This window comes from Hippocampus guttulatus, chromosome 7 (genome assembly GCF_054856545.1).
Source record: "Hippocampus guttulatus isolate MCC_2025c chromosome 7, RoL_Hgut_1.0, whole genome shotgun sequence".
Classification (NCBI taxonomy): Eukaryota; Metazoa; Chordata; class Actinopteri; order Syngnathiformes; family Syngnathidae; genus Hippocampus; species Hippocampus guttulatus.
Window position 1 is genome coordinate 14878145 of NC_141267.1, and position 22850 is coordinate 14900994.

Sequence of the window (22850 nt, forward strand, 5' to 3'; positions counted from 1 at the left end):
AGGTCTGCGCTCTGCTAATCATATTGTTTTTCCAAGCCAAGATGCGCCCAAGTGTGTGTAGGGGCTGTTTGGAAGCAGGTGCGACAGGGTCATCGCAAGGGGCCTAAGGCCAACGACTTTAATACTGGCTCAGACTGCCACGCGTCTGCTGTGATGATGATGATGATCCAAGGAACGGTGCACCCAGGTCAATGAGGGTGGTGGTATATGGCGTATAGTGCAGGGGGGGTTTGGGAGGGATCAATACATAATATCTAACAAATTGAATTCGACCTGCATCAACCCAGAGGGCGTGTGTGACCGGCTGAGAAGTACAGACGAGAGCACAGTAAATCCTACTGATCAGTGTCGAGGTGGGGTGGGGGGGATAATGGAACGGGTTTTGGTAGGAGGGCACATCAGGGAGAAGGTGCAAAGAGCTGCCTTTAGACAGGCGGTGATGGAGAAAAGGGGGGTGGGGAAACCGAAGAAGTACAGGTTTATAGCCTCGAGTCGGCCCAAGGGGGGCAAGCGGGTTACTGATTGTGTTGAGGGAAATGGGGGTCGCTTTGTGCTGTTGTTTTCAAGAGGCTTCACCCTTGCCTTGTCCCTTGTCTGGTCATTTCTATCATCTTATCTGCTAATGTCTATTTATGTCCATGCATGAGTGCTTGGACAGAGTGCAGCATTGTAAAGAGTATTAATGGGTGTGATGATTTGCTCTGTCAGCACCAGTAATTAGCTTCACTTAACTGTGGTCAAATTCGGAGCGAAGACCTCTACCAAGGTGAACAAACAAAAGAAGTTGTATTTGCCTTTGTCTGTCTGACCAGGTTGTGGCTAAATGTGCTTTCTGCAATTGGAAATGTGCGATATGAGAAGAATAAGGCAGTAGGTGACTATAAAGCGTGGCGGGGAAAGATATTTTGCCCAAGAGCTCTTGGGCAGATGGAACAGGTTTCATTCTAATGTTTATGTAAAACATGTAAGTATCATGTATTTATTTCATTGTCAGTTTAATTATGATTTCCATTTTTTTCATGTCTATGTAAAAAAAATGTCTTTGATTATAAATAATTTTCAGGTAGTAATACTAATCCGTTAATTATTTAAGGAGGTAAGCAAGTATGAAAATTAGTTAATCCATTTTCATTTACCAATTTTTGGAGGCAAAAACTGGATATTTAATTCAACAGATTTAACAGAACACTTACCGGATCTCTGTTAATGCTCAGTGGATAAAAGAACGAAGGCAGCAGTCTGCTCAATAGAGGGGCCCACCACTGGCAACGGTCATCACATTACTTTCCTAGAAGGTGAAAAAATATATACAGTATAGTAAAATTATTTAATATGAATAATTTGTAGTTAATGGTGAGTAAAATTCTTTCGTTGTCTGAAATCCTGACACATTTCTTGTCTGGAGTTTGGATATCTTTACCCATTGATATGTAATGAACCACATGCTGCTTTGCCAACAACATATTCATTGTTATTTGACCACAACTAGCCTGCGGAACTACTTTGCATACTCTTTAGCATCATCCTACTCACTTACTGACGTAGGAAATAGCCCTAGCACACTGGCACGTGTTTGCAGCTGCATGTTGTCTGGCTGTTTGGGGGTCAAAGGTCACAGTCAAAGTGAAAAACAATCTAGGTGGCGGAAAAGCTGCCGTACAATTTGAAGGCCCGCCGCTATCGCCCCGGTTTCGGTGACACGGAGGCCGGCGCGCGGGTGTCGCTTACACGGGAGGCTCGGCGCACTGCGAGCCTATTGAGGTAAGGGCCACATTTATTTGAGGCCGTCTAATTGACACATCGGGATCGATGGCGTGAAAGAAAGCCTTTCTACTATACCCGCCTCCCACCCGCCACAACCTCCTCATGCTGGGAGGCTCGATGTCTTATCAGTCACAACCGTAGCAGTGAGCTGAAAAATGCTTGTCCCCCACACGCATCACTTACACAGACATACAGATTCTGCGAAACGGACACCCGGACGACCTCCACAGTGGCAGACGATCAAATGCGTAAAATTCCTTATTGATTATAATCCCTTCACTATTTAGTGGAGAGGGGGTCAAATAGCAAGAACCCCTCTTTTTCAATCTGATTGTTACGGCTGACAAAAGTAACGGCAGCAGAGGATCCAAAAGCGAACGGGAAATAGTAAAAGGGAGATAAAAGTGAGTGTTTAATGAGAGAGAGAGAGAGAGAGAGAGAGAGAGAGAGAGAGAGAGAGAGAGAGAGAGAGAGAGAGAGAGAGAGAGAGAGAGAGAGAGAGAGAGAGAGAGAGAGACTGATGATCCAGCTCGGGGCACAATGGTGACTCGCAAACAAGAATGTGGAGCTCCGGCTTAGGGTATGAGAACTAAGGGCAAGAAGAAGGCATGAATAGAGAATCAAGTAGCCCGTGGAGGAAAAACATGGAGCCAGGCTGGCACTGGTAAAAAGACAATCACAATCAAAAGGTATTGTACCAAAGTTCCAAAAATACAAACGTGCACTAGAAATGGCCAAAACCACTCATAATGCGTGAATCATTTGGCACCCGCTTGCAGATCAGCAGATGTCTTACACTCAGGAGGATGATTGCCGATCAGCTGCAGGTATGGAAACACCCTCCGGAAATCACCTGGCCCAGCCCGACAATTAAAAGAAAAAGACAAACAGAAGGTCTCGCCAAAATAAATGACTGAGTGACAATAAATACACAGAAGGAAGAGGGTCTGTGACTGACAACACAGCACAATTATGCTGCGACTACGTCGTGATATTTCCCTTAAACTTGTCATATTTTGGTGGGAATTGGCAGGATGGCTTCGCAGTGCGTGAAAAGTCTTTCAGATGTAACCCATGAAGACGATTATGTTTGTCTTTTGTATAATATGGCTGAAGGATCATTTGCTGGTCATGGTCTGGAATGAATGTGTCGTCGAAGAAGCGAACATAGCTTTAATAATTGCTCAATAGAAAAGTGCCTCGTACATTTTTCACATAATTAGTGTGGCCCTCGGAGGGCTTATAATGAAGCTAATAGGCTAGGAGGCAGAGTGGCACCTGTCCCTTTGCTGTAGTGATCACAAAGTAACTGGTAGACGACGATGGGGAGCCAAATAGGTACACATGATTATTGGGCTGAAACCGCACAAGGGCAGATGTTTGTCTTTGGGTGGAGCCACACCATTGCATAGATTTGCATCGATTTGCATAGAAGCACACGCCGGCCAGAAAATCCCTCCCCCCTTGCACGTGCCTTATTTACAATAATCCCCGCATACACACTTGACACGCACTCGGGTGACCCTATCCCTCACCTCTCAATGCAAATTGGATTGCCGTCGCCTTAACACAACCCTTCCTCCATCCGCTTCATACAAAGCAGGGCTGGGCATCATTTTTTTCCTCTCTGCAGGTTCAACAAAAAAATGTGATATAAGTGTTTATTGTCACATTCACACTTTTCAACCAAATGTCAAAATCATCCTTGATATAGTTTCTCTCAGAGGGCCCCTGAGAATGTAAAAGTCATATACATCATGTTAATCCACCTCTGAATGCAATCACTATTTCATCTCAACTATGGAAACTAGGACAAAATAAAATAGAACCCATCATCTGGAGTGATTTGGAATAGTGATGTAACGTGACAACATTTTTTACACTTCTGATTTTGAAGGCCCTGAGCAGAGGTTAGCTTGACATGGTTGAGGATCAAATCGGATTTAAAAATAAATAAATAATAATAACAATACATGTACAGGAAGCGGCGCAATGGAGAAAAATGCTATGACAATTTCTTTGAAGGTGTTAGGATTTAGGTTAACATCAATGAACCTACCGTATGTTTTTTATCATTTGGGGAGAACCAAAATTCAAACCCAGAATTTTAGATCATGCTAACCACTCGATCACAGTGCTGCCATAATGAGTTCATATTGCTTTTCAAAACCATAGATGCCTAATTCTAACACTACCCCTAATTACAAAGCCCAAATCCCCTTTACATGGGTGCAGCGTTTTTAATGAGGCAGTGATGAGCCAAATCATGAGGGACTCTTCCTCTTGGACACTTTTTACTCTTTTTTTTTTTTTGACAGGTGCTGATAATTGGTGTTAAAGACAGAAAGGAAAGAAGAAAGACTCGCCGGTTGGCACAAAGTCCAAGCGTCATTGGTGGATATAAATGGATCAGCTGCATCCAATTGTGGGCACTCAGTTCAGATAATTGCAGGGACACGTTAAATGCTTTGGCCCCGCGGGCGTTGGTGGCGCCGCCGTCTTGCATTTGAGCCATGACCTAAATATGTGACAGCGTGATATTTCTGTCTAGTGGCGACCCCCTTTGTTGGACCACCAGAGTTGGCTCCCCCACCCACATCCCCCCTCACACCCCAATCCCAGTGTTGACAACTCATCTGGATGGGGGTTGTAATCGGTGCGGTCTTTACCATTGTCATATGAGCGTAATAATAAGACAATGGAACTGAAGAAGGCAGCCACGATTTGTCAGGGGGATCCAATGTATTCGTATTTCATAGTTCTATTTCCCCATGGCCAACAAAAGGTAAACATCTATTAAATGGACAGGTGAATTAGCTCATTTAGGTAAAAAATATGTCTGCACGGTCATGTTCAAACTTTTTTTAAAGTGACATATGATGGAAAGCTGATTTGTATACAGTGCAGTACAGTAGATGCATGGTGAATACATCTGCCTCACAGTTTTGAGGTTCAGGCTCAAATCTTGGCTGCAGACTTCCTGTGTTGACTTTGCATGTTCTCCCCATGCTTGTGGGTTTTCTCCATGTACTATGGCTTCCTTACGTTTCCTGCACAACATGCACATTAGCTTCACTGACGACTTTTAATTCTTCCCAGGCGTGAGAGGGTTATTTGTTTAATGACCTATGACCAGCTGGCAAGCAGTCCAGCGTGTGCGCCACCTCTCGGCCCAGGTCAGCAAGGGTGGGCTCTAAATTGTGTAAAAGTGTGAACGTACCTAAACCTTTAACACTATTTCCAGAACAGATCCAGTGACATTGGCGCTGACAAATTGAGCAATCGGCAATGAAGTGCCATGGCAGTTTCGCATAAACACTCAAATCAAGTTGTCATTTTGCCAGAGAAAGTCTGGTTTACCGGACGAGAATGTGTCATTCATCAATGGTCCACGTGGGTGTCAGCCTAGCATAATTGCCAAACGCTTTCCTCCTGACTGTTATTCACTCGCGAGACTTGAAACAGCATGAGCGCAATCTGGGCTACTGTCCCTAAGGCCTTGCTGCACACCGAATGACTTTTCAAATCTTAAAAGACGACTTGTCTGTGACAGACCCCACGCATAAATAATGAAAATCAGGCATTTAACAGGTTTTTTTTTTTGGTGTGTTGTCTCCTCTGATAATCTTAACAAAGAGCACCACCCACATTAAGATTCAGTCTCACCAACCAAGCTTTGACAATAAAGCTTGACTTGACTTGACATCTCAAAACGATATCCTATGAAGGCGGGAATCTCATGACCTCGCAAAAACGACTAAGAACAGACACTTCTTGATATGTGTCGATGTTTCCCGAGTGGTTCCGAAGGAAAGGGCGGGAGCGGCTTGAGATAGTGATGTCGGCAAGACTAGACCTGTTCACCAGCTAAGGAACTTATTTGTTCGACTGCATTTCGTTCACATCACAATCCAAGTCAACTGATTCAGGGAGATGTGTGCTTTGCCCACACATGAGGATTTTTGCTCATAAATATTGAACGCCTTTCATGTTTAAGATTGTCTGCCTCGACCTAGCACGTCTGCTTTACACCTCTGAGGTTTCGGTTTGAATATTGGCTTTGCCCCTTCTGTGTGGTGTTTGTGATCCCGAAGACGCAGTCAGCTCCGCTGGGCCAAGATCCAGAGACCCTTTCAACCAATGGCCAGACTATACTGTTAGCATGAGCCTCTGATATGTGGCACATGCTTAATTGTTTCTGACTTCATGGCGCTTGATGGTTTGTAATGCAGATTTTAAATCGGGAAATATGCAAACAATGACAACACACACAGTTACACACATGTATCTCTAAGCTGTACGAGAGCCAGAAATATGCTGTGACCATATTGCTAATATGGCATTAAGGCAATGAGCATTTGCATATTCATCAGTCACAATCTTTCAAATACACTCTGATTTTCTTAATGCTGTCACTTGCGTTTTGTCCTCCACCGTGCTTTCTGAACATATGGGGCTTTTCCACTACAATGAGTTTTTTGAAAGAACAATACAGGCAGAATATTTTTTTGTGTCTCTCATCATTTTTGTGTGTGCGCGCCGCCACAAAGCTTTGTGTGCCGCGCAGCTGCTGCCTTTGAGTCAGTGCTACTAGAAGTGACGTCAAGAGCGCCCAGCGAGGCGTATTTCTCACTGCTTCGGGTTTCACGTTGTTACCATGGCATCAGCTGCCACTTCCTGCCCGCCTGGGTCTTCCTGTGCTCATTCATTTTTTTTGTAGTTACTCCAGATAACTGTTGACTGTTTATTCACCATATATGGTGCTTCATGCATGGAGGGTTCCCCCTTATCTGCCTGCACACAACAGCCATGTGCCATGCTCCCAAATGAAGCATTGAAAAGTGCAGCAATTCGCACACAATTATCACCACGTACAGATGAAGAGACTATGTAACGCACAAAAGGAGCACAAGTTAGGTTTGGTGGTCTCTCATGAATGGCCAGGAGGAAGACTTTGGCATGTCTCCAAATGGCTGAAGGGCATGTTCACATGACACTAGTTTAATGGAAACCATTTCAACAAAGCTTCATGATACGCAGAGAACTTTGTATGCAGTTTGCTGGGTTTTTGGAGTATGTGAAACTGTGAACCACCATTCAGTTACTGCATCCACCCGGTCATTTTCTATTCCACTTTTGCTCATTGGGGTACAGGGGCCAAGCGATGTTAACGTAGCAACTGTCTCATATTGACATAATGGACTTGTATTCGCTTCTGTTGCTAAAGGAGATCACCCGTACGTAGGTCGAACCCGTGACCTTGGCGTTATTAGCACCACGCTCCAACGAACTGAGCTAACTAGCCACATACACTTTTGAAGTCGTCAACTATGGATGCAAACGAAGTCTGATGGTGTATGATCGCCAAGCGATGTTGTCATTGGTCCTGTCCAATCTTGACATGAGGAACTTGAAATCGCTTGAGCTCAGTCGCGAAAAGACATTGCCCGTACGGGGGTCGAACCCATGACCTTGGCGTTATTAGCACCACGCTCAAACCAACTGAGCTAACCGGCCATATGAATTTTCAAAGTCGCTGACTACGCATGCAAACAAAGTCTGATAGTTTGGATTGGCAGCAGCATCTGGACATAGGACCATTTCATTCTCTGCTCATAAAGTACATTGCAGCCAGGTATGAGGGAAGGACACAAGGACACACTTGTAAAAGGCTACAAAAACTGCAGATGATCACCAAGCGATTTGAGCGTAGCTACTGTCTCATATTGACATAATTGACTTGACCTCTGGACGTCGGACCATTTCAAACTCTGCTCAAGTAAAATACACTGCAGACAGGCATGAGGCAAGCACACATCCTTGTAAAATGTGACCAAGACTGGAAATGATCGCCAAGCGATAGTGTCATTGGTCCTGTCCAATCATGACATGAAGGACTTGAAATCGCTTGAGCTCGGTCGCTAAAGGACATGGCCCGTACGGGGGTCGAACCCGTGACCTTGGCGTTATTAGCACCACGCTCTAACCAACTGAGCTAACCAGCCAGGGGGGTTCTTGAAGGCGCTGACTACGGATGCAAACGAAGTCTGGTGGTTTGCATTGCTGGCAGCGTCTGGACATCGGACCATTTCAAACTCTGCTCAAGTAAAATACACTGCAGACAGGTATGAGGCAAACACACATCCTTGTAAAATGTGACCGAGACTGGAAATGATCGCCAAGCGATGTTGTCATGAGTCCTGTCCAATCATGACTTGAAATTGCTTGAGCTCGGTCGCAAAAGGACATGTCCCATACGGGGGTCGAACCCGTGACCTTGGCGTTATTAGCACCACGCTCTAACCAACTGAGCTAAACGGCCGGGGGGGTTCTTCAAGTCGCTGACTACGGATGCAAACGAAGTCTGGTGGTTTGCATTGCTGGCAGCGTCTGGACATCGGACCATTTCAAACTCTGCTCAAATAAAGTACATGGCAGACAGGTATGAGGGAAGCACACATACTTGTAAAACTCTACCAAGACTGCAGATGATCGCCAAGTGATGTGAGCGTAGCTCGTGTCTCATAATGACATTATTGACTTGAAATCACTTCTGTCCCTAAAGGACATGGCCTGTACAGGGGTCGAACCCGTGACCTTGGCGTTATTAGCACCACGCTCTAACCAACTGAGCTAACCGGCCACGTGTGCTTCTTGAAGTCGCTGACTACGGATGCAAACGAAGTCTGGTGGTTACCATTGGATCGCTGGCAGCGTGTGGGGATCGGACCATTTCAAACTCTGCTCAAGTAAAATATACTGCAGACAGGCATGAGGCAAGCAGACATCCTTGTAAAATGTGACCAAGACTGGAAAAGATCGCCAAGCGATAGTGTCATTGGTCCTGTCCAATCATGACATGAAGGACTTGAAATCGCTTGAGCTCGGTCGCTTAAGGACATGGCCCGTACGGGGGTCGAACCCGTGACCTTGGCGTTATTAGCACCACGCTCTAACCAACTGAGCTAACCGGCCACGTGCGCTTCTTGAAGTCGCCGACTACGGATGCAAACGAAGTCTGGTGGTTTCCATGGGATTGCTGGCAGCGTCTGGACATCGGACCATTTCAAACTCTGCTCAAGTAAAGTACACTGCAGACAGGCCTGGGGCAAGCGCACATTATTGTCAAATGTGACCAAGATTGGAAATGATCGTCAAGCGATGTTGTCATTATTCCTGTCCAATCATGACATGAAGGACTTGAAATCGCTTGAGCTCGGTCGCTAAAGGACATGGCCCGTACGGGGGTCGAACCCGTGACCTTGGCGTTATTAGTACCACGCTCTAGCCAACTGAGCTAACCGGCCACGTGCGCTTCTTGAAGTCGCTGACTATGGATGCAAACGAAGTCTGGTGGTTTGCATTGCTTTCAGCGTCTGGACATCGGACCATTTCAAACTCTGCTCAAATAAAGTACATGGCAGACAGGTATGAGGGAAGCAGACATACTTGTAAAACTCTACCAAGACTGCAGATGATCGCCAAGTGATGTGAGCATAGCTCATGTCTCATAATGACATTATTGACTTGAAATCACTTCTGTCCCTAAAGGACATGGCCCGTACGGGGGTCGAACCCGTGACCTTGGCGTTATTAGCACCACGCTCTAACCAACTGAGCTAACCGGCCACGAGCATTGCTTGAAGTCGCCGACTACGGATGCAAACGAAGTCTGGTGGTTACCATTGGATTGCTGGCAGCGTCTGGACATCGGACCATTTCAAACTCTGCTCAAGTAAAATACACTGCAGACAGGCATGAGGCAAGCACATATCCTTGTAAAATGTGACTAAGACTGGAAATGATCGCCAAGCAACAGTGTCATTGGTCCTGTCCAATCATGACATGAGGGACTTGAAATCGCTTGAGCTCGGTCGCTAAAGGACATGGCCCGTACGGGGGTCGAACCCGTGACCTTGGCGTTATTAGCACCACGCTCTAACCAACTGAGCTAACCGGCCACGTGCGCTTTTTGAAGTCGCTGACTACGGATGCAAATGAAGTCCGGTGGTTACCACTGGATTGTTGTCAGCGTCTGGACATCTGACCATTTCAAACTCTGCTCAAATAAAGTACATGGCAGACAGGTATGAGGGAAGCACACATACTTGTAAAACTCTACGAAGACTGCAGATGATCGCCAAGTAATGTGAGCGGAGCTCGTGTCTCATAATGACATTATTGACTTGAAATCACTTCTGTCGCTAAAGGACATGGCCCGTACGGGGGTCGAACCCGTGACCTTGGCGTTATTAGCACCACGCTCTAACCAACTGAGCTAACCGGCCACATGCATTTCTTGAAGTCGCCGACTACGGATGCAAACGAAGTCTGGTGGTTACCATTGGATTGCTGGCAGCGTCTGGACATCGGACCATTTCAAACTCTGCTCAAGTAAAGTACACTGCAGACAGGCATGAGGCAAGCACACATCCTTGTAAAATGTGACCAAGACTGGAAATGATCGCCAATTGATGTTGTCATTGGTCGTGTCCAATCATGACACAAAGGACTTGAAATCGCTTGAGCTCAGTCGCTAAAGGACATGGCCCGTACGGGGGTCGAACCCATGACCTTGGCATGATTAGCACCACACTCTAAACAACTGAGCTAACCGGCCACGTGCACTGCTTGAAGTCGCCGACTACGGATGCAAACGAAGTCTGGTGGTTTCCATGGGATTGCTGGCAGCGTCTGGACATCGGACCATTTCAAACGCTGCTCAAGTAAAGTACACTGCAGACAGGCCTGGGGCAAGCGCACATTATTGTCAAATGTGACCAAGATTGGAAATGATCGTCAAGCGATGTTGTCATTATTCCTGTCCAATCATTACTTGAAGGACTTGAAATCGCTTGAGCTCGGTCGCTAAAGGACATGGCCCGTACGGGGGTCGAACCCGTGACCTTGTCGTTATTAGCACCACGCTCTAACCAACTGAGCTAACCGGCCACGTGTGCTTCTCGAAGTCGCTGACTACGGATGCAAACGAAGTCTGGTGGTTTGTATTGCTGGCAGCGTCTGGACATCGGACCATTTCAAACTCTGCTCAAGTAAAATACACTGCAGACAGGCATGGGGGAAGCACAAATCCTTGTAAAATGTGACCAAGACTGGAAATGATCGCCAATTGATGTTGTCATTGGTCCTGTCCAATCATGACATGAAGGACTTGAAATCGCTTGAGCTCGGTCGCTAAAGGACATGGCCCGTATGGGGGTCAAACCCGTGACCTTGGCGTTATTAGCACCACGCTCTAACCAACTGAGCTAACCGGCCACGTGTGCTTTTTGAAGTCGCGACTACGGATGCAAACGAAGTCTGGTGGTTTGCATTGCTGGGAGCGTCTGGACATCGGCCCATTTCAAACTCTGCCCAAGTAAAATACACTGCAGACAGGCATGGGGCAAGCACAGATCTTTGTAAAATGTGACCAAGACTGGAAATGATCGCCAATTGATATTGTCAGTGGTCCTGTCCAATCATGACATGAAGGACTTGAAATCGCTTGAGCTCGGTCGCTAAAGGACATGGCCCGTACGGGGGTCGAACCCATGACCTTGGCGTTATTAGCACCACGCTCTAACCAACTGAGCTAACCGGCCACGTGTGTGATTTGAAGTCGCGACTACGGATGCAAACGAAGTCTGGTGGTTTGCATTATTGGCAGCATGTGGACATCGGACCATTTAAAACTCTGCTCAAATAAAGTACATGGCAGACAGGTATGAGGGAAGCACACATACTTGTATAACTCTACTAAGACTGCAGATGATCGCCAAGTGATGTAAGCGTAGCTCGTGTTTCATAATGACATTATTGACTTGAAATCACTTCTGTCGCTAAAGGACATGGCCGGTACGGGGGTCGAACCCGTGGCCTTGGCGTTATTAGCACCACGCTCTAACCAACTGAGCTAACCGGCCACGAGCATTGCTTGAAGTCGCCGACTACGGATGCAAACGAAGTCTGGTGGTTACCATTGGATTGCTGGCAGCGTCTGGACATCGGACCATTTCAAACTCTGCTCAAGTAAAATACACTGCAGACAGGCATGAGGCAAGCAGACATCCTTGTAAAATGTGACCAAGACTGGAAAAGATCGCCGAGCGTGAGTGTCATTGGTCCTGTCCAATCATGACATGAAGGACTTGAAATCGCTTGAGCTCGGTCGCTTCAGGACATGGCCCGTACGGGGGTCGAACCCGTGACCTTGGCGTTATTAGCACCACGCTCTAACCAACTGAGCTAACCGGCCACGTGCGCTTCTTCAAGTCGCCGACTACGGATGCAAACGAAGTCTGGTGGTTTCCATGGGATTGCTGGCAGCGTCTGGACATCGGACCATTTCAAACTCTGCTCAAGTAAAATACACTGCAGACAGGCATGAGGCAAGCACACATCCTTGTAAAATGTGACTAAGACTGGAAATGATCGCCAAGCAACAGTGTCATTGGTCCTGTCCAATCATGACATGAAGGACTTGAAATCGCTTGAGCTCGGTCGCTAAAGGACATGGCCCGTACGGGGGTCGAACCCGTGACCTCGGCGTTATTAGCACCACGCTCTAACCAACTGAGCTAACCGGCCACGTGCGCTTTTTGAAGTCGCTGACTACGGATGCAAATGAAGTCCGGTGGTTACCACTGGATTGCTGTCAGCGTCTGGACATCTGACCATTTCAAACTCTGCTCAAATTAAGTACATGGCAGACAGGTATGAGGGAAGCACACATACTTGTAAAACTCTACGAAGACTGCAGATGATCGCCAAGTAATGTGAGCGGAGCTCGTGTCTCATAATGACATTATTGACTTGAAATCACTTCTGTCGCTAAAGGACATGGCCCGTACGGGGGTCGAACCCGTGACCTTGGCGTTATTAGCACCACGCTCTAACCAACTGAGCTAACCGGCCACATGCATTTCTTGAAGTCGCCGACTACGGATGCAAACGAAGTCTGGTGGTTACCATTGGATTGCTGGCAGCGTCTGGACATCGGACCATTTCAAACTCTGCTCAAGTAAAGTACACTGCAGACAGGCATGAGGCAAGCACACATCCTTGTGAAACTCTACGAAGACTGCAGATGATCGCCAAGTGATGTGAGCGGAGCTCGTGTCTCATGTGCGCTTTTTGAAGTCGCTGACTACGGATGCAAATGAAGTCCGGTGGTTACCACTGGATTGCTGTCAGCGTCTGGACATCTGACCATTTCAAACTCTGCTCAAATAAAGTACATGGCAGACAGGTATGAGGGAAGCACACATACTTGTAAAACTCTACGAAGACTGCAGATGATCGCCAAGTAATGTGAGCGGAGCTCGTGTCTCATAATGACATTATTGACTTGAAATCACTTCTGTCGCTAAAGGACATGGCCCGTACGGGGGTCGAACCCGTCACCTTGGCGTTATTAGCACCACGCTCTAACCAACTGAGCTAACCGGCCACATGCATTTCTTGAAGTCGCCGACTACGGATGCAAACGAAGTCTGGTGGTTACCATTGGATTGCTGGCAGCGTCTGGACATCGGACCATTTCAAACTCTGCTCAAGTAAAATACACTGCAGACAGGCATGGGGCAAGCACAGATCTTTGTAAAATGTGACCAAGACTGGAAATGATCGCCAATTGATATTGTCAGTGGTCCTGTCCAATCATGACATGAAGAACTTGAAATCGGTCGCTAAAGGACATGGCCCGTACGGGGGTCGAACCCATGACCTTGGCGTTATTAGCACCACGCTCTAAGCAACTGAGCTAACCGGCCACGTGTGCATTTTGAAGTCGCGACTACGGATGCAAACGAAGTCTGGTGGTTTGCATTAATGGCAGCATGTGGACATCGGACCATTCAAAACTCTGCTCAAATAAAGTACATGGCAGACAGGTATGAGGGAAGCACACATACTTGTAAAACTCTACGAAGACTGCAGATGATCGCCAAGTGATGTAAGCGTAGCTCGTGTTTCATAATGACATGATTGACTTGAAATCACTTCTGTCGCTAAAGGACATGGCCTGTACGGGGGTCAAACCCGTGACCTTGGCGTTATTAGCACCACGCTCTAACCAACTGAGCTAACCGGCCACGTGCGCTACTTGAAGTCGCTGACTACGGATGCAAATGAGGTCTGGTGGTTACCATTGGATTGCTGGCAGCGTCTGGACATCGGACCATTTCAAACTCTGCTCAAGTAAAATACACTGCAGAGAGGCATTGGGGAAGTGCACATGTATGTCAAATGTGACCAAGATTGGAAATGATCGTCAAGCGATGTTGTCATTGGTCGTGTCCAATCATGACATGAAGGACTTGAAATCGCTTGAGCTCGGTCGCTAAAGGACATGGCCCGTACGGGGGTCGAACCCATGACCTTGGCATGATTAGCACCACACTCTAAACAACTGAGCTAACCGGCCATGTGCACTGCTTGAAGTCGCCGACTACGGATGCAAACGAAGTCTGGTGGTTTCCATGGGATTGCTGGCAGCGTCTCGACATCGGACCATTTCAAACGCTGCTCAAGTAAAGTACACTGCAGACGGGCCTGGGGCAAGCGCACATTATTGTCAAATGTGACCAAGATTGGAAATGATCGTCAAGCGATGTTGTCATTATTCCTGTCCAATCATGACTTGAAGGACTTGAAATCGCTTGAGCTCGGTCGCTGAAGGACATGGCCCGTACGGGGGTCGAACCCGTGACCTTGGCGTTATTAGCACCACGCTCTAGCCAACTGAGCTAACCGGCCACGTGCGCTTCTTGAAGTCGCTGACTATGGATGCAAACGAAGTCTGGTGGTTTGCATTGCTTTCAGCGTCTGAACATCGGACCATTTCAAACTCTGCTCAAATAAAGTACATGGCAGACAGGTATGAGGGAAGCACACATACTTGTAAAACTCTACCAAGACTGCAGAGGATCGCCAAGTGATGTGAGCGTAGCTCATGTCTCATAATAACATTATTGACTTGAAATCACTTCTGTCCCTAAAGGACATGGCCCGTACGGTGGTCGAACCCGTGACCTTGGCGTTATTAGCACCACGCTCTAACCAACTGAGCTAACCAGCCACGTGTGCTTCTCGAAGTCGCTGACTACGGATGCAAACGAAGTCTGGTGGTTTGTATTGCTGGCAGCGTCTGGACATCGGACCATTTGAAACTCTGCTCAAGTAAAATACACTGCAGACAGGCATGGGGGAAGCACACATCCTTGTAAAATGTGACCAAGACTGGAAATGATCGCCAATTGATGTTGTCATTGGTCCTGTCCAATCATGGCATGAAGGACTTGAAATCGCTTGAGCTCGGTCGCTAAAGGACATGGCCCGTATGGGGGTCAAACCCGTGACCTTAGCGTTATTAGCACCACACTCTAACCAACTGAGCTAACCGGCCACGTGTGCTTTTTGAAGTCGCGACTACGGATGCAAACGAAGTCTGGTGGTTTGCATTGCTGGGAGCGTCTGGACATCGGCCCATTTCAAACTCTGCCCAAGTAAAATACACTGCAGACAGGCATGGGGCAAGCACAGATCTTTGTAAAATGTGACCAAGACTGGAAATGATCGCCAATTGATATTGTCAGTGGTCCTGTCCAATCATGACATGAAGGACTTGAAATCGCTTGAGCTCGGTCGCTAAAGGACATGGCCCGTACGGGGGTCGAACCCATGACCTTGGCGTTATTAGCACCACGCTCTAACCAACTGAGCTAACCGGCCACGTGTGCGATTTGAAGTCGCGACTACGGATGCAAACGAAGTCTGGTGGTTTGCATTAATGGCAGCATGTGGACATCGGACCATTTAAAACTCTGCTCAAATAAAGTACATGGCAGACAGGTATGAGGGAAGCACACATACTTGTATAACTCTACTAAGACTGCAGATGATCGCCAAGTGATGTAAGCGTAGCTCGTGTTTCATAATGACATTATTGACTTGAAATCACTTCTGTCGCTAAAGGACATGGCCGGTACAGGGGTCGAACCCGTGGCCTTGGCGTTATTAGCACCACGCTCTAACCAACTGAGCTAACCGGCCACGAGCATTGCTTGAAGTCGCCGACTACGGATGCAAACGAAGTCTGGTGGTTACCATTGGATTGCTGGCAGCGTCTGGACATCGGACCATTTCAAACTCTGCTCAAGTAAAATACACTGCAGACAGGCATGAGGCAAGCAGACATCCTTGTAAAATGTGACCAAGACTGGAAAAGATCGCCGAGCGTCAGTGTCATTGGTCCTGTCCAATCATGACATGAAGGACTTGAAATCGCTTGAGCTCGGTCGCTTCAGGACATGGCCCGTACGGGGGTCGAACCCGTGACCTCGGCGTTATTAGCACCACGCTCTAACCAACTGAGCTAACCGGCCACGTGCGCTTCTTCAAGTCGCCGACTACGGATGCAAACGAAGTCTGGTGGTTTCCATGGGATTGCTGGCAGCGTCTGGACATCGGACCATTTCAAACTCTGCTCAAGTAAAATACACTGCAGACAGGCATGAGGCAAGCACACATCCTTGTAAAATGTGACTAAGACTGGAAATGATCGCCAAGCAACAGTGTCATTGGTCCTGTCCAATCATGACATGAAGGACTTGAAATCGCTTGAGCTCGGTCGCTAAAGGACATGGCCCGTACGGGGGTCGAACCCGTGACCTCGGCGTTATTAGCACCACGCTCTAACCAACTGAGCTAACCGGCCACGTGCGCTTTTTGAAGTCGCTGACTACGGATGCAAATGAAGTCCGGTGGTTACCACTGGATTGCTGTCAGCGTCTGGACATCTGACCATTTCAAACTCTGCTCAAATTAAGTACATGGCAGACAGGTATGAGGGAAGCACACATACTTGTAAAACTCTACGAAGACTGCAGATGATCGCCAAGTAATGTGAGCGGAGCTCGTGTCTCATAATGACATTATTGATTTGAAATCACTTCTGTCGCTAAAGGACATGGCCCGTACGGGGGTCGAACCCGTGACCTTGGCGTTATTAGCACCACGCTCTAACCAACTGAGCTAACCGGCCACATGCATTTCTTGAAGTCGCCGACTACGGATGCAAACGAAGTCTGGTGGTTACCATTGGATTGCTGGCAGCGTCTGGACATCGGACCATTTCAAACTCTGCTCAAGTAAAATACACTGCAGAGAGGCATTGGGGAAGTGCACATGTATGTCAAATGTGACCAAGATTGGAAATGATCGTCAAGCGATGTTGTCATTGGTCGTGTCCAATCATGACATGAAGGACTTGAAATCGCTTGAGCGAGGTCGCTAAAGGACATGGCCCGTACGGGGGTCGAACCCATGACCTTGGCATGATTAGCACCACACTCTAAACAACTGAGCTAACCGGCCACGTGCACTGCTTGAAGTCGCCGACTACGGATGCAAACGAAGTCTGGTGGTTTCCATGGGATTGCTGGCAGCGTCTGGACATCGGACCATTTCAAACGCTGCTCAAGTAAAATACACTGCAGAGAGGCATTGGGGAAGTGCACATGTATGTCAAATGTGACCAAGATTGGAAATGATCGTCCAGCGATGTTGTCATTATTCCTGTCCAATCATGACTTGAAGGACTTGAAATCGCTTGAGCTCGGTCGCTAAAGGACATGGCCCGTACGGGGGTCGAACCCGTGACCTTGGCGTTATTAGCACCACGCTCTAGCCAACTGAGCTAACCGGCCACGTGCGCTTCTTGAAGTCGCTGACTATGGATGCAAACGAAGTCTGGTGGTTTGCATTGCTTTCAGCGTCTGAACATCGGACCATTTCAAACTCTGCTCAAATAAAGTACATGGCAGACAGGTATGAGGGAAGCACACATACTTGTAAAACTCTACCAAGACTGCAGAGGATCGCCAAGTGATGTGAGCGTAGCTCATGTCTCATAATAACATTATTGACTTGAAATCACTTCTGTCCCTAAAGGACATGGCCCATACGGGGGTCGAACCCGTGACCTTGGCGTTATTAGCACCACGCTCTAACCAACTGAGCTAACCGGCCACGTGTGCTTCTCGAAGTCGCTGACTACGGATGCAAACGAAGTCTGGTGGTTTGTATTGCTGGCAGCGTCTGGACATCGGACCATTTCAAACTCTGCTCAAGTAAAATACACTGCAGAGAGGCATTGGGGAAGTGCACATGTATGTCAAATGTGACCAAGATTGGAAATGATCGTCAAGCGATGTTGTCATTGGTCCTGTCCAATCATGACATGAAGGACTTGAAATCGCTTGAGCTCGGTCGCTAAAGGACATGGCCCGTATGGGGGTCAAACCCGTGACCTTGGCGTTATTAGCACCACACTCTAACCAACTGAGCTAACCGGCCACGTGTGCTTTTTGAAGTCGCGACTACGGATGCAAACGAAGTCTGGTGGTTTGCATTGCTGGGAGCGTCTGGACATCGGCCCATTTCAAACTCTGCCCAAGTAAAATACACTGCAGACAGGCATGGGGCAAGCACAGATCTTTGTAAAATGTGACCAAGACTGGAAATGATCGCCAATTGATATTGTCAGTGGTCCTGTCCAATCATGACATGAAGGACTTGAAATCGCTTGAGCTCGGTCGCTAAAGGACATGGCCCGTACGGGGGTCGAACCCATGACCTTGGCGTTATTAGCACCACGCTCTAACCAACTGAGCTAACCGGCCACGTGTGCAATTTGAAGTCGCGACTACGGATGCAAACGAAGTCTGGTGGTTTGCATTAATGGCAGCATGTGGACATCGGACCATTTAAAACTCTGCTCAAATAAAGTACATGGCAGACAGGTATGAGGGAAGCACACATACTTGTATAACTCTACTAAGACTGCAGATGATCGCCAAGTGATGTAAGCGTAGCTCGTGTTTCATAATGACATTATTGACTTGAAATCACTTCTGTCGCTAAAGGACATGGCCGGTACGGGGGTCGAACCCGTGGCCTTGGCGTTATTAGCACCACGCTCTAACCAACTGAGCTAACCGGCCACGAGCATTGCTTGAAGTCGCCGACTACGGATGCAAACGAAGTCTGGTGGTTACCATTGGATTGCTGGCAGCGTCTGGACATCGGACCATTTCAAACTCTGCTCAAGTAAAATACACTGCAGACAGGCATGAGGCAAGCAGACATCCTTGTAAAATGTGACCAAGACTGGAAAAGATCGCCGAGCGTGAGTGTCATTGGTCCTGTCCAATCATGACATGAAGGACTTGAAATCGCTTGAGCTCGGTCGCTTCAGGACATGGCCCGTACGGGGGTCGAACCCGTGACCTTGGCGTTATTAGCACCACGCTCTAACCAACTGAGCTAACCGGCCACGTGCGCTTCTTCAAGTCGCCGACTACGGATGCAAACGAAGTCTGGTGGTTTCCATGGGATTGCTGGCAGCGTCTGGACATCGGACCATTTCAAACTCTGCTCAAGTAAAATACACTGCAGACAGGCATGAGGCAAGCACACATCCTTGTAAAATGTGACTAAGACTGGAAATGATCGCCAAGCAACAGTGTCATTGGTCCTGTCCAATCATGACATGAAGGACTTGAAATCGCTTGAGCTCGGTCGCTAAAGGACATGGCCCGTACGGGGGTCGAACCCGTGACCTCGGCGTTATTAGCACCACGCTCTAACCAACTGAGCTAACCGGCCACGTGCGCTTTTTGAAGTCGCTGACTACTGATGCAAATGAAGTCCGGTGGTTACCACTGGATTGCTGTCAGCGTCTGGACATCTGACCATTTCAAACTCTGCTCAAATTAAGTACATGGCAGACAGGTATGAGGGAAGCACACATACTTGTAAAACTCTACGAAGACTGCAGATGATCGCCAAGTAATGTGAGCGGAGCTCGTGTCTCATAATGACATTATTGACTTGAAATCACTTCTGTCGCTAAAGGACATGGCCCGTACGGGGGTCGAACCCGTGACCTTGGCGTTATTAGCACCACGCTCTAACCAACTGAGCTAACCGGCCACATGCATTTCTTGAAGTCGCCGACTACGGATGCAAACGAAGTCTGGTGGTTACCATTGGATTGCTGGCAGCGTCTGGACATCGGACCATTTCAAACTCTGCTCAAGTAAAGTACACTGCAGACAGGCATGAGGCAAGCACACATCCTTGTGAAACTCTACGAAGACTGCAGATGATCGCCAAGTGATGTGAGCGGAGCTCGTGTCTCATGTGCGCTTTTTGAAGTCGCTGACTACGGATGCAAATGAAGTCCGGTGGTTACCACTGGATTGCTGTCAGCGTCTGGACATCTGACCATTTCAAACTCTGCTCAAATAAAGTACATGGCAGACAGGTATGAGGGAAGCACACATACTTGTAAAACTCTACGAAGACTGCAGATGATCGCCAAGTAATGTGAGCGGAGCTCGTGTCTCATAATGACATTATTGACTTGAAATCACTTCTGTCGCTAAAGGACATGGCCGGTACGGGGATCGAACCCGTGGCCTTGGCGTTATTAGCACCACGCTCTAACCAACTGAGCTAACCGGCCACGAGCATTGCTTGAAGTCGCCGACTACGGATGCAAACGAAGTCTGGTGGTTACCATTGGATTGCTGGCAGCGTCTGGACATCGGACCATTTCAAACTCTGCTCAAGTAAAATACACTGCAGACAGGCATGAGGCAAACACATCCTTGTAAAATGTGACTAAGACTGGAAATGATCGCCAAGCAACAGTGTCATTGGTCCTGTCCAATCATGACATGAAGGACTTGAAATCGCTTGAGCTCGGTCGCTAAAGGACATGGCCCGTACGGGGGTCGAACCCGTGACCTTGGCGTTATTAGCACCACGCTCTAAACAACTGAGCTAACCCGCCACGTGCGCTTTTTGAAGTCGCTGACTACGGATGCAAATGAAGTCCGGTGGTTACCACTGGATTGCTGTCAGCGTCTGGACAACTGACCATTTCAAACTCTGCTCAAATAAAGTACATGGCAGACAGGTATGAGGGAAGCACACATACTTGTAAAACTCTACGAAGACTGCAGATGATCGCAAAGTAATGTGAGCGGAGCTCGTGTCTCATAATGACATTATTGACTTGAAATCACTTCTGTCGCTAAAGGACATGGCCCGTACGGGGGTCGAACCCGTCACCTTGGCGTTATTAGCACCACGCTCTAACCAACTGAGCTAACCGGCCACATGCATTTCTTGAAGTCGCCGACTACGGATGCAAACGAAGTCTGGTGGTTACCATTGGATTGCTGGCAGCGTCTGGACATCGGACCATTTCAAACTCTGCTCAAGTAAAGTACACTGCAGACAGGCATGAGGCAAGCACACATCCTTGTAAAATGTGACCAAGACTGGAAATGATCGCCAATTGATGTTGTCATTGGTCGTGTCCAATCATGACACAAAGGACTTGAAATCGCTTGAGCTCAGTCGCTAAAGGACATGGCCCGTACGGGGGTCGATCCCATGACCTTGGCATGATTAGCACCACGCTCTAACCAACTGAGCTAACCGGCCACGTGCACTGCTTGAAGTCGCCGACTACGGATGCAAATGAAGTCTGGTGGTTTCCGTGGGATTGCTGGCAGCGTCTGGACATCGGACCATTTCAAACGCTGCTCAAGTAAAGTACATGGCAGACAGGTATGAGGGAAGCAGACATACTTGTAAAACTCTACCAAGATTGCAGATGATCACCAAGTGATGTGAGCATAGCTCATGTCTCATAATGACATTATTGACTTGAAATCACTTCTGTCCCTAAAGGACATGGCCCGTACGGGGGTCGAACCCGTGACCTTGGCGTTATTAGCACCACGCTCTAACCAACTGAGCTAACCGGCCACGAGCATTGCTTGAAGTCGCCGACTACGGATGCAAACGAAGTCTGGTGGTTACCATTGGATTGCTGGCAGCGTCTGGACATCGGACCATTTCAAACGCTGCTCAAGTAAAGTACATGGCAGACAGGTATGAGGGAAGCAGACATACTTGTAAAACTCTACGAAGACTGCAGATGATCGCCAAGTAATGTGAGCGGAGCTCGTGTCTCATAATGACATTATTGACTTGAAATCACTTCTGTCGCTAAAGGACATGGCCCGTACGGGGGTCGAACCCGTGACCTTGGCGTTATTAGCACCACGCTCTAACCAACTGAGCTAACCGGCCACATGCATTTCTTGAAGTCGCCGACTACGGATGCAAACGAAGTCTGGTGGTTACCATTGGATTGCTGGCAGCGTCTGGACATCGGACCATTTCAAACTCTGCTCAAGTAAAGTACACTGCAGACAGGCATGAGGCAAGCACACATCCTTGTGAAACTCTACGAAGACTGCAGATGATCGCCAAGTGATGTGAGCGGAGCTCGTGTCTCATGTGCGCTTTTTGAAGTCGCTGACTACGGATGCAAATGAAGTCCGGTGGTTACCACTGGATTGCTGTCAGCGTCTGGACATCTGACCATTTCAAACTCTGCTCAAATAAAGTACATGGCAGACAGGTATGAGGGAAGCACACATACTTGTAAAACTCTACGAAGACTGCAGATGATCACCAAGTAATGTGAGCGGAGCTCGTGTCTCATAATGACATTATTGACTTGAAATCACTTCTGTCGCTAAAGGACATGGCCGGTACGGGGATCGAACCCGTGGCCTTGGCGTTATTAGCACCACGCTCTAACCAACTGAGCTAACCGGCCACGAGCATTGCTTGAAGTCGCCGACTACGGATGCAAACGAAGTCTGGTGGTTACCATTGGATTGCTGGCAGCGTCTGGACATCGGACCATTTCAAACTCTGCTCAAGTAAAATACACTGCAGACAGGCATGAGGCAAACACATCCTTGTAAAATGTGACTAAGACTGGAAATGATCGCCAAGCAACAGTGTCATTGGTCCTGTCCAATCATGACATGAAGGACTTGAAATCGCTTGAGCTCGGTCGCTAAAGGACATGGCCCGTACGGGGGTCGAACCCGTGACCTTGGCGTTATTAGCACCACGCTCTAAACAACTGAGCTAACCCGCCACGTGCGCTTTTTGAAGTCGCTGACTACGGATGCAAATGAAGTCCG

At 47.8% G+C, this 22850-nt stretch overlaps 43 non-coding genes across 43 annotated transcripts; all 43 read right to left on the reverse strand.

Moving 5' to 3' along the window:
- Positions 1–7207: 7207 nt before the first annotated feature.
- Positions 7208–7281, reverse strand: trnai-aau (transfer RNA isoleucine (anticodon AAU)). The gene has a single exon. It is a non-coding gene; the product is annotated as a tRNA-Ile (tRNA).
- Positions 7282–7695: 414 nt separating this feature from the next.
- On the reverse strand, positions 7696–7769 carry trnai-aau (transfer RNA isoleucine (anticodon AAU)). Its single transcript has one exon. It is a non-coding gene; the product is annotated as a tRNA-Ile (tRNA).
- Positions 7770–8012: 243 nt separating this feature from the next.
- Positions 8013–8086, reverse strand: trnai-aau (transfer RNA isoleucine (anticodon AAU)). The gene has a single exon. It is a non-coding gene; the product is annotated as a tRNA-Ile (tRNA).
- Positions 8087–8333: 247 nt separating this feature from the next.
- Positions 8334–8407, reverse strand: trnai-aau (transfer RNA isoleucine (anticodon AAU)). The gene has a single exon. It is a non-coding gene; the product is annotated as a tRNA-Ile (tRNA).
- A 258-nt stretch (positions 8408–8665) lies between these two features.
- On the reverse strand, positions 8666–8739 carry trnai-aau (transfer RNA isoleucine (anticodon AAU)). Its single transcript has one exon. It is a non-coding gene; the product is annotated as a tRNA-Ile (tRNA).
- Positions 8740–8997: 258 nt separating this feature from the next.
- On the reverse strand, positions 8998–9071 carry trnai-aau (transfer RNA isoleucine (anticodon AAU)). Its single transcript has one exon. It is a non-coding gene; the product is annotated as a tRNA-Ile (tRNA).
- A 248-nt stretch (positions 9072–9319) lies between these two features.
- trnai-aau (transfer RNA isoleucine (anticodon AAU)) lies at positions 9320–9393 on the reverse strand. Its single transcript has one exon. It is a non-coding gene; the product is annotated as a tRNA-Ile (tRNA).
- A 258-nt stretch (positions 9394–9651) lies between these two features.
- trnai-aau (transfer RNA isoleucine (anticodon AAU)) lies at positions 9652–9725 on the reverse strand. Its single transcript has one exon. It is a non-coding gene; the product is annotated as a tRNA-Ile (tRNA).
- Positions 9726–9978: 253 nt separating this feature from the next.
- Positions 9979–10052, reverse strand: trnai-aau (transfer RNA isoleucine (anticodon AAU)). The gene has a single exon. It is a non-coding gene; the product is annotated as a tRNA-Ile (tRNA).
- Positions 10053–10642: 590 nt separating this feature from the next.
- On the reverse strand, positions 10643–10716 carry trnai-aau (transfer RNA isoleucine (anticodon AAU)). The gene has a single exon. It is a non-coding gene; the product is annotated as a tRNA-Ile (tRNA).
- A 253-nt stretch (positions 10717–10969) lies between these two features.
- Positions 10970–11043, reverse strand: trnai-aau (transfer RNA isoleucine (anticodon AAU)). Its single transcript has one exon. It is a non-coding gene; the product is annotated as a tRNA-Ile (tRNA).
- Positions 11044–11295: 252 nt separating this feature from the next.
- On the reverse strand, positions 11296–11369 carry trnai-aau (transfer RNA isoleucine (anticodon AAU)). Its single transcript has one exon. It is a non-coding gene; the product is annotated as a tRNA-Ile (tRNA).
- Positions 11370–11616: 247 nt separating this feature from the next.
- Positions 11617–11690, reverse strand: trnai-aau (transfer RNA isoleucine (anticodon AAU)). Its single transcript has one exon. It is a non-coding gene; the product is annotated as a tRNA-Ile (tRNA).
- A 258-nt stretch (positions 11691–11948) lies between these two features.
- Positions 11949–12022, reverse strand: trnai-aau (transfer RNA isoleucine (anticodon AAU)). Its single transcript has one exon. It is a non-coding gene; the product is annotated as a tRNA-Ile (tRNA).
- Positions 12023–12280: 258 nt separating this feature from the next.
- On the reverse strand, positions 12281–12354 carry trnai-aau (transfer RNA isoleucine (anticodon AAU)). The gene has a single exon. It is a non-coding gene; the product is annotated as a tRNA-Ile (tRNA).
- A 253-nt stretch (positions 12355–12607) lies between these two features.
- trnai-aau (transfer RNA isoleucine (anticodon AAU)) lies at positions 12608–12681 on the reverse strand. Its single transcript has one exon. It is a non-coding gene; the product is annotated as a tRNA-Ile (tRNA).
- A 461-nt stretch (positions 12682–13142) lies between these two features.
- Positions 13143–13216, reverse strand: trnai-aau (transfer RNA isoleucine (anticodon AAU)). Its single transcript has one exon. It is a non-coding gene; the product is annotated as a tRNA-Ile (tRNA).
- A 248-nt stretch (positions 13217–13464) lies between these two features.
- Positions 13465–13538, reverse strand: trnai-aau (transfer RNA isoleucine (anticodon AAU)). The gene has a single exon. It is a non-coding gene; the product is annotated as a tRNA-Ile (tRNA).
- A 247-nt stretch (positions 13539–13785) lies between these two features.
- On the reverse strand, positions 13786–13859 carry trnai-aau (transfer RNA isoleucine (anticodon AAU)). The gene has a single exon. It is a non-coding gene; the product is annotated as a tRNA-Ile (tRNA).
- Positions 13860–14449: 590 nt separating this feature from the next.
- On the reverse strand, positions 14450–14523 carry trnai-aau (transfer RNA isoleucine (anticodon AAU)). Its single transcript has one exon. It is a non-coding gene; the product is annotated as a tRNA-Ile (tRNA).
- Positions 14524–14771: 248 nt separating this feature from the next.
- trnai-aau (transfer RNA isoleucine (anticodon AAU)) lies at positions 14772–14845 on the reverse strand. Its single transcript has one exon. It is a non-coding gene; the product is annotated as a tRNA-Ile (tRNA).
- A 253-nt stretch (positions 14846–15098) lies between these two features.
- Positions 15099–15172, reverse strand: trnai-aau (transfer RNA isoleucine (anticodon AAU)). Its single transcript has one exon. It is a non-coding gene; the product is annotated as a tRNA-Ile (tRNA).
- Positions 15173–15424: 252 nt separating this feature from the next.
- trnai-aau (transfer RNA isoleucine (anticodon AAU)) lies at positions 15425–15498 on the reverse strand. Its single transcript has one exon. It is a non-coding gene; the product is annotated as a tRNA-Ile (tRNA).
- A 247-nt stretch (positions 15499–15745) lies between these two features.
- trnai-aau (transfer RNA isoleucine (anticodon AAU)) lies at positions 15746–15819 on the reverse strand. The gene has a single exon. It is a non-coding gene; the product is annotated as a tRNA-Ile (tRNA).
- A 258-nt stretch (positions 15820–16077) lies between these two features.
- On the reverse strand, positions 16078–16151 carry trnai-aau (transfer RNA isoleucine (anticodon AAU)). The gene has a single exon. It is a non-coding gene; the product is annotated as a tRNA-Ile (tRNA).
- A 258-nt stretch (positions 16152–16409) lies between these two features.
- On the reverse strand, positions 16410–16483 carry trnai-aau (transfer RNA isoleucine (anticodon AAU)). The gene has a single exon. It is a non-coding gene; the product is annotated as a tRNA-Ile (tRNA).
- Positions 16484–16736: 253 nt separating this feature from the next.
- trnai-aau (transfer RNA isoleucine (anticodon AAU)) lies at positions 16737–16810 on the reverse strand. Its single transcript has one exon. It is a non-coding gene; the product is annotated as a tRNA-Ile (tRNA).
- A 590-nt stretch (positions 16811–17400) lies between these two features.
- trnai-aau (transfer RNA isoleucine (anticodon AAU)) lies at positions 17401–17474 on the reverse strand. Its single transcript has one exon. It is a non-coding gene; the product is annotated as a tRNA-Ile (tRNA).
- Positions 17475–17722: 248 nt separating this feature from the next.
- Positions 17723–17796, reverse strand: trnai-aau (transfer RNA isoleucine (anticodon AAU)). The gene has a single exon. It is a non-coding gene; the product is annotated as a tRNA-Ile (tRNA).
- A 253-nt stretch (positions 17797–18049) lies between these two features.
- trnai-aau (transfer RNA isoleucine (anticodon AAU)) lies at positions 18050–18123 on the reverse strand. Its single transcript has one exon. It is a non-coding gene; the product is annotated as a tRNA-Ile (tRNA).
- Positions 18124–18375: 252 nt separating this feature from the next.
- trnai-aau (transfer RNA isoleucine (anticodon AAU)) lies at positions 18376–18449 on the reverse strand. The gene has a single exon. It is a non-coding gene; the product is annotated as a tRNA-Ile (tRNA).
- A 247-nt stretch (positions 18450–18696) lies between these two features.
- On the reverse strand, positions 18697–18770 carry trnai-aau (transfer RNA isoleucine (anticodon AAU)). Its single transcript has one exon. It is a non-coding gene; the product is annotated as a tRNA-Ile (tRNA).
- Positions 18771–19028: 258 nt separating this feature from the next.
- Positions 19029–19102, reverse strand: trnai-aau (transfer RNA isoleucine (anticodon AAU)). Its single transcript has one exon. It is a non-coding gene; the product is annotated as a tRNA-Ile (tRNA).
- A 258-nt stretch (positions 19103–19360) lies between these two features.
- trnai-aau (transfer RNA isoleucine (anticodon AAU)) lies at positions 19361–19434 on the reverse strand. Its single transcript has one exon. It is a non-coding gene; the product is annotated as a tRNA-Ile (tRNA).
- Positions 19435–19687: 253 nt separating this feature from the next.
- Positions 19688–19761, reverse strand: trnai-aau (transfer RNA isoleucine (anticodon AAU)). Its single transcript has one exon. It is a non-coding gene; the product is annotated as a tRNA-Ile (tRNA).
- A 461-nt stretch (positions 19762–20222) lies between these two features.
- Positions 20223–20296, reverse strand: trnai-aau (transfer RNA isoleucine (anticodon AAU)). Its single transcript has one exon. It is a non-coding gene; the product is annotated as a tRNA-Ile (tRNA).
- A 256-nt stretch (positions 20297–20552) lies between these two features.
- On the reverse strand, positions 20553–20626 carry trnai-aau (transfer RNA isoleucine (anticodon AAU)). The gene has a single exon. It is a non-coding gene; the product is annotated as a tRNA-Ile (tRNA).
- Positions 20627–20879: 253 nt separating this feature from the next.
- Positions 20880–20953, reverse strand: trnai-aau (transfer RNA isoleucine (anticodon AAU)). The gene has a single exon. It is a non-coding gene; the product is annotated as a tRNA-Ile (tRNA).
- Positions 20954–21211: 258 nt separating this feature from the next.
- trnai-aau (transfer RNA isoleucine (anticodon AAU)) lies at positions 21212–21285 on the reverse strand. Its single transcript has one exon. It is a non-coding gene; the product is annotated as a tRNA-Ile (tRNA).
- A 253-nt stretch (positions 21286–21538) lies between these two features.
- Positions 21539–21612, reverse strand: trnai-aau (transfer RNA isoleucine (anticodon AAU)). The gene has a single exon. It is a non-coding gene; the product is annotated as a tRNA-Ile (tRNA).
- Positions 21613–21865: 253 nt separating this feature from the next.
- On the reverse strand, positions 21866–21939 carry trnai-aau (transfer RNA isoleucine (anticodon AAU)). Its single transcript has one exon. It is a non-coding gene; the product is annotated as a tRNA-Ile (tRNA).
- A 461-nt stretch (positions 21940–22400) lies between these two features.
- On the reverse strand, positions 22401–22474 carry trnai-aau (transfer RNA isoleucine (anticodon AAU)). The gene has a single exon. It is a non-coding gene; the product is annotated as a tRNA-Ile (tRNA).
- Positions 22475–22730: 256 nt separating this feature from the next.
- On the reverse strand, positions 22731–22804 carry trnai-aau (transfer RNA isoleucine (anticodon AAU)). Its single transcript has one exon. It is a non-coding gene; the product is annotated as a tRNA-Ile (tRNA).
- Positions 22805–22850: the final 46 nt, after the last annotated feature.